Below are 7,971 nucleotides of genomic sequence, written 5' to 3'. Positions count from 1 at the left end.
TCATAAATACTGCAGCTTTCAGACAGTTGAAACATATACCACATACGTACTGAAGAGACTTCTTCAACAATTCTTTGTCATACGTTTAATTCTAGAATATTATCTTTCAAAGAAGCCTTACAACGTAAACTGAGAAACCAGTTTTAGTTTGTAACTCCACTACATATATCTCCTGATGAAATGAATACACTTCTTGTTCCATATGAGCGTGCTGTGTCAATGCTTAGAGATGCCCATTATAATACTGCTGGTAATAGTGATGAACGGCTGACAATACAGAAATATTCCAGTGACGACTTCTTGACAACTGTATACGTAGCACTTAAATTAAGGTCTAATATGTTCTCTCTGGAAGGACATTCTGGACTGAGTGTGACTGAAAATGTTTCAGTAAATTGTGTTCCGGAGTGTCTTTTCATGTTTCTAAATTCAACATATGGTGGCCAAGAGCTTCAAGATGAAGAATTTGACCATAAAGATCCCGAATCTGATAGGCAAACAAAATTATTAAGTGTAGCACAAGATATTGTTTATGGAGGAATGAGTGGTAAAAAATGGACCCCTAAACACATAGGACTTGCAAGTACATAGCACTAGATGACTAGGTTAAAACATTTAGTTAACCTATTTCATAGCGCAGAACACAGATTGAGCTACAGAGACATACTAATAGTAGACGCATCTTTAGCTGAAAAACAAAACCTGGAATCAATGGATCCTGAAACTGGTCATGTTATTCCGCTGAATTTTATTGAGAATGAGAGATATCGAGACATTTAACACTATTGTTCAGAAGTGTATGCATATATCAGAAAGACTGGGACAGTCACATTCAGTTATAACTGTCGATCAGGCTCTTTACTTTAAGCATGTGGATTTGAAACGGGCAGTGCCCCAGAATGGGTGGTTTGCAAATATCAATGAATTATTTGAAATCTGGTGTAAATTTTTGGCACTTCCAGCAAATAAAATTGATGTAAATTTTTATCAGAAGCTGATCATGCAATCGCCTACAGAAAAGACGTTGGTTGTTGGCATCGGCCTTTAGGATGAAGAAACTGTTGAAAACACTGTCATTGAACTTAATTTGGATGAATTAAAGGCTAAATGCGAGGAAGCTGACACAAGAATCATTCTCCATGCTGTTCACAGCAGTAAACGATCAAATTATGTCACTGTTGTTGTTTCTGCCAGAGATACTGACGTATTTTCTCTTACTTTGCCACTTGCAGGAAATAAATGCAGAAGTATTGATGATGGCTGGAACAGTGGAAAAACGAAAATACATCCAAGTCAACATAGTGTTAAATAAAACCTCAATAAGAGTTGCGTAGAAATCTACTTGCCTTTCATGCATTCTGACTGGCTGTGACATAACATCCAATTTCTGGAGAATCCCTAAAGATCTGTATTTAAAGTGTTTACAGAAAGTGCAAAACTGATAGAAGGTCTTTGATATGAACAACTGTCTAATGAAGTAATGAAGAACTGTGAATATCACATTTGCAAAATGTATGGCCAAGATGCTGTAAGTACTGACAGTGCTAAAAATGTTATGTTTGGCAGGTCTACAAGTCCTGAACACATACCCCCAACCTGTGATACTTGCTCATTTCACATTAGAAGATCTCATTATCAAGTCCTGGTATGGAACCAATCAATTGTTCTCAATTCAGACCTGCCTGTACCTTCCGACATGGGATGGAAAGTGACAGATGACACACTAAAGCCAGTTCTTATTACCTGTGATCCAATTCCTCAAGTTTGTATTGAGTTTATTACTTGCAAGTGTACATCTGGATGTAGGACCCTCAGATGTGAATGTAAATAGACTGGGCTCTTATGCACAGATATAGATAATGTATATATAACAGCATTACCAGCTGTATGAACTCGAGGCAGTAAATTAACATGAAATAAAGCAAATATTGCAATCTATATTATTTTGAAACAAATAATTATATGATAAACAGTTTATATATTTAGCTTCTGTCCTGTAAAGTAATTCCAAATATAAAATTAGTGTACTGTATTCAGCAATAGTTTTGCAATTATAACCGACGTGAATTATTTAATAACCATCTTTTTGGCGAAATAGTGAAGTTAGAGTGGGTTTTTAATTGCGTTTTTCTCCTAACGGAGCACACATTTGGATTAAAAGTTATTTATCTTTGAAAAAAGTGTTGTTAATTTAATCTGTTACTATGTTACACATAACTTTGATAAAAAAACCCACTAATTTTTGGATAATCGTAATACTATTATATATTTATATTAGAAATATCTTAATTTGGCGGCCATTTTGTTTTCCGCCATCTTGACCTACAAAAATCATTTGTCAGATGGCCAACATATATTTTTGAATTCAGCATACCCAAATTATACTAAAAAGGTATATGGGACCAAATACTAACAAAATGCCTGTACCTCTCACATTTATTGAAATCTGGACTAGACTATACAGTTCGTTTTTGTAAACATTATGTTTGTAAACAGTAAAGATTGCCTTTTGTTACCTTCACTCAGGGTTCCATATTTTAGTTTGTCTTGTATAAGAAACACGTGAGCTCAAGCTAAAACAAAACATAATCAAAAAATAGAAAGATCATTATGCAAGTAGAAAAATTTTGGGTTGAAAACGTAATCGAACTGTAGTCTATTATATTATACTGATACATTGTATTATAGTGCAGTGTTGAAAATTAAGTGCTTTCCAGTATGTGACTATTTATTGCATGGCAATTCTTCGTTCACTTGTTATCCTGTCTTATTTCATATTTTAGGGGCCAAGAACATACAAGATCAAACATGTCGAGTGTTGGCCCGGTAACAGAACAGCCGAAAGGAAGTAAGATAACTCCTCTCTCTCTCTCTCTCTCTCTCTCTCTCTCTCTCTCTTTCTCTCTCTCTCTCTCTCTGTTGTTGCTTGTTTCATTTACCAAGTAAACGTCAAAGTAATGAATTTTTTACTAGTTACTGTTTATTTTAAAGTATTGTATTTTTCAATAATAACAAAACCCAACACAGATATATTATTGTATATGTTATAGCAACGGAGATGAGTGAGGCACCAAAACAGATACCCGCAAGTTTAGAATATTTGAGCAGTTTGGATACAATCATTGTCAGGCAAAAAATGGAAAAAATGGAAGGTAAATATAACTCTTTTACAATGCTAATATACTCTGTATAGTTTTCATTTTAAAGTCTGTTAGATAAATTTTAACTGACTTTTACAAGCCCATCCGGAAATGAAAATTCGAGGTTCAATTCCTGTATAAGATAAACGTATTCAATAACAATGTCCATGACAGTTCATTATTAATCGCCTTTTATTTGGCCGCTTATACATTTGGGAAAGTTTTCAAATACGTATGATGTAGGTACTGGAATAGTGCACAGGGTAATTACTGGTACAGACTTAAAACTGGGTTAGTACTGATGCAGAGCTAGTTATGATTAAGGGTTAATACTTGTTCAGGGTAAGTTCTGGTTGCAGAGATAATAGTGGTACCGGATAGTATCCATAGAGTAAGCACTGATACAGGGTTAGTACTGGTACAGGGTAAGTACAGGGTGCAGAGATAATAGTGGTACCGGATAGTATTCATAGAGTAAGCACTGATACAGGGTTAGTACTGGTACAGGATAGGTACCGGGTGCAGAAATAGTTTTGGTACCGGGTAAATATTCAAAGTGTAAGTACTGGTACGCAGTTAATACTGGTACATAGTTTGTATGTGTTCAGAGTTGTACAGAGTCAGTCCTGCATGATACAGGTCGTTTCGGCATATTACAGAGTCAGTTCTTCTTGTAGCAGAGTCAGACATTTATGGTACAGAGCCATGTTTGCACAGACTTAAGTCAATCTGTATGGTGCAATGTGCATAGTCAGTACTGCATAGTGCAGAGTCAGTTCTGAATGGTACAAATTCATTTATGCACAGAACACAGTCATTCTGCATGGTATGATGGTGCAAAGTGCAGAGTCAGTTCTCATGGTGCAGAGTGACTCAGTTTTAATTGGTGCAGAGTCATTTCTGCACAGCCCAGAGTCATCTTCATGGTGCAAAGTGAAGATTCATTCTGTATCGTGCAAAGTCAGTTCAGCTTCTACACGGAACAATCATTTCCACACAAAGAAGATTCATTCTGCATGGTGCAAAGTGCAGTCTGTTCTGTATGGTGAAGAGTCAATTCTGTTTGGTGCAAAGTCAGGTCTGCATGGCGCAGAGTCAATGCTGCATGGTGCAGAGTAGGTTCTGCATGGTGCAGATTTTAGTTCTGTATAATAAAGAGTCAGTACTGGATGATACAGAGTTATTTCTGCATGGAACAGAGTAATAATGCATGGAGCAGAATCAGTTCTACATGGTACACAGTCAATTTTGCTGGGAACAGAGTCTTTCTGTAAGGTAGAGAGTTATTTCTGCATGGAACAGAGTAATAATGCATGGAGCAGAATCAGTTCTACATAGTACACAGTCAGTTTTGCTGGGAACAGAGTCTTTCTGTAAGGTAGAGAGTCAATTCTGCGAGAAGGAGAGCCTGTTCTGTATAATGCAGAGTCAGTTCTGTATAATGCAGAGTCGGTTCTATATTTTTCATTGTCATTTTTGCCGTGAGCAGAGTCATTTCTGCACCTTATATAGTCCGTTCTGCATGGTATTGTATAGTGGCTTTATTCTGCATGGAGCTGAGTCATTCTATAAGGCGCAGAGTCAGTTCTGTATGGTACACAGTCAGTTCTGCATGGAGCAGAGTAATTCTACATGGTACAAAATCTTCTTCTTGGAGCATACTCAGTTACAAATGGAACAGAGTCAGTTCTGTATGGTACATAGTCAATTCCACATGGTGCTTAGTCAATTCTTTATGGTGCAGAGCTAGTTCTGTATAAAGCACGGGGCAGAGTCAGTTCCGTACGGTTTAGAGTCAGTTCTGCATGACGTTTAGTCAGTTCTGCATGGTGCAGACCACGTTCTGTTTGGAGCATGGTGCAGAGTTAATTCCGTATAGTTAAGAGTCAGTTCTGCATGGTGTAGAGTCAGTTTCAGGATACAGAGTCAGTTTCAGGATACAGAGTCAGTCCTGCTTAGTACAGAGTCAGTTCTGCATAGTACAGAGTCAGGTGTTTCAGGATACAGAGTCAGCCCTGCATAGTACAGAGTCAGTTTCAGGATACAGAGTCAGTCCTGCATAGCAAAGAGTCAGTTTCAGGATACAGAGTCAGTCCTGCATAGTACAGGGTCAGTTTCAGGATACAGAGTCAGTCCTGCATAGTACAGCGTCAGTTTCAGGATACAGAGTCAGTCCTGCATAGTACAGCGTCAGTTTCATTATACAGAGTCAGTCCTGCATAGTAAAGAGTCAGTTCAGGATACAGAGTCAGTCCTGTTTAGTACAGAGTCAGTTTCAGGATACAGAGTCAGTCCTGCATAGAACAGAGTCAGATTCAGGATACAGAGTCAGTTCTGCATAGTACAGCGTCAGGTTCAGTATACATGTCAGTCCTGCACAGTAAAGAGTCAGTTTCAGGATACAGAGTCAGTCCTGCATAGTACAGCGTCAGTTTCAGTATACATGTCAGTCCTGCATAGTAAAGAGTCAGTGTCAGGATACAGAGTCAGTCCTGCGTAGAACAGCGTCAGTTTCAGGATACAGAGTCAGTTCTGCATAGTACAGCGTCAGTTTCAGGATACAGGTTCAGTTCTGCATAGAACAGAGTCAGTTTCAGGATACAGAGTCAGTCCTGCGTAGAACAGAGTCAGTTTCAGGATACAGAGTCAGTTCTGCATGGTAGAGTCAGTTTCAGTATACAGAGTCTTTCTGCATGGTACAGAGTCAGTTCTGCATTGGACATTGTCATGTCAGCTCTCCATGATACAGTTTCTGCATAAAGTAGTATCAGTTTTAAAAGTACTGAATTAACTCTGCTTGGTACAAAATCATTTGTTCGTGGTGCAAAATCAGTTCTGCATGCCACGGTGTAAATTCTGCATGGTGCAGTGTCTTTGTTTTGTTTTGTTTTGGGTTAAACGCCGTTTTCAGTATTTCAGTCATGTAACGGCGGGCAGTTAACCTAAGCAGTGTTCCTGGATTCTGTACCAGTACAAGCCTGTAATCCGCAAGTAACTGCCATCTTCCCCACATAAAAGAGGTGGAGGACGATTGATTTCAGACACAGTATCTTTTATCAAATCGTCACGGAGAACATACGTCCCGCCCGAGGATCGAACTCACGACCTCGCGATCCGTAGACCGGCGCTCTCCCTATTGAATTAAGCGGGCTGGTTGGTACAGTTTCAGTTTTGAATGGTGCAGTGTCAGTTCTGCATGGTACAGAGTCACGAGAAAATACATATGTGTAATTTATTTTATGAAAATCCAGTTTGACGGCATTCATCATGTAATCGTTAACATGTTATTTCAGCACTGTCAGGAATTGAAATGAAAAACAAGTATCAGGTGATGAACAAAGATTTCCAGGAAATTTTCTTCGCGCGAGAAGGTAGGTCGAGAGATATATTAAATATTGATCATAAAGTTATATATAGTGACTTTCTGTGCTAAAACTTATCAGACCATATTTATGTCTCCCCCAGGAGACATATTGTTTTTGCCCTGTCCGTCCGTCCGTCCGTACGTCACACTTCATTTCAGAGCAATAACTGGAGAACCATTTGACCTAGAACCTTCAAACTTCATAGGGTTGTAGGGCTGCTGGAGTAGACGACCCCTATTGTTTTTGGTGTCACTCCGTCAAAGGTCAAGGTCACAGGGGCCTGAACATTGAAAACCATTTCCGATCAATAACTAGAGAACCACTTGACCCAGAATGTTGAAACTTCAGAGGATGATTGGAAATGCAGAGTAGATGACCACTATTGATTTTGGGGTTACTCCGTCCAAGGTCAAGGTCACAGGGGCCTGAACATTGAAAACTATTTCCGATCAATAACTAGAGAACCACTTGACCCAGAATGTTGAAACTTCATAGGATGATTGGTCATGAAGAGTAGATGACCCCTATTGATTTTGGGGTCACTCCGTCAAATGTCAAGGTCACAGTGGCCTGAACATTGAAAACCATTTCCGATCAATATCTAGAGAGCCACTTGACCCAGAATGTTTAAACTTCATAGGATGATTGGTCATGAAGAGTAGATGATCCCTATTGATTTTGGGGTCACTCCGTCAAAGGTCAAGGTCACAGGGGCCTGAACATTGAAAAACATTTCTGATCAATAACTAGAGAACCACTTGACCCAGAATGTTGAAACTTCATAGGATGATTGGTCATGAAGAGTAGATGATTCCTATTGATTTTGGGGTCACTCCGTCAAATGTCAAGGTCACAGTGGCCTGAACATTGAAAACCATTTCCGATCAATATCTAGAGAGCCACTTGACCCAGAATGTTTAAACTTCACAGGATGATTGGTCATGAAGAGTAGATGAACCCTATTGATTTTGGGGTCACTCCGTCAAAGGTCAAGGTCACAGGGGCCTGAACATTGAAAACCATTTCTGATCAATAACTAGAGAACCACTTGACCCAGAATGTTGAAACTTCATAGAATGATTGGTCATGCAGAGTAGATGACCCCTATCGATTTTGGGGTCACTCCATTAAAGGTCAAGGTCACGGGGGCCTGAACATTGAAAACCATTTCCGGTCAGTAACTTGAGAACCACCTGACCCAGAATGCTGAAACTTAATAGGATGATTGGTCATAAAGGGTAGATGACCCCTAATAATTTTGGGGTCACTCTGTGAAAGGTTAAGGTCACAGGGGCCCGAACATTGAAAACCATTTCCGGTCAGTAACTTGAGAACCACTTGACCCAGAATGATGAAACTTCGTAGGATGATTGGTCATGCAGAGTAGATGAACCCTAACGATTTTTAGGTGACTTTATTAAAGGTCAAGGCCACAGGGGCCTGAACATGGAAAACCATTTCCAATC

The 7,971-nt window shown here is 39.1% G+C and overlaps 1 long non-coding RNA gene across 1 annotated transcript; it reads left to right on the top strand.

Moving 5' to 3' along the window:
- The first annotated feature begins 2,708 nt into the window (after positions 1-2,708).
- Positions 2,709-6,511, top strand: LOC123562663 (uncharacterized). Its single transcript, XR_008369445.1, has 3 exons — positions 2,709-2,848; positions 3,051-3,152; positions 6,434-6,511. It is a non-coding gene; the product is annotated as an uncharacterized LOC123562663 (long non-coding RNA).
- Positions 6,512-7,971: the final 1,460 nt, after the last annotated feature.

Source organism: Mercenaria mercenaria, chromosome 2 (assembly GCF_021730395.1).
Source record: "Mercenaria mercenaria strain notata chromosome 2, MADL_Memer_1, whole genome shotgun sequence".
NCBI lineage: Eukaryota > Metazoa > Mollusca > Bivalvia > Venerida > Veneridae > Mercenaria > Mercenaria mercenaria.
The sequence above is the reverse complement of the archived record's forward strand: the minus strand, read 5'-3'. Positions and strand labels throughout refer to the sequence as shown.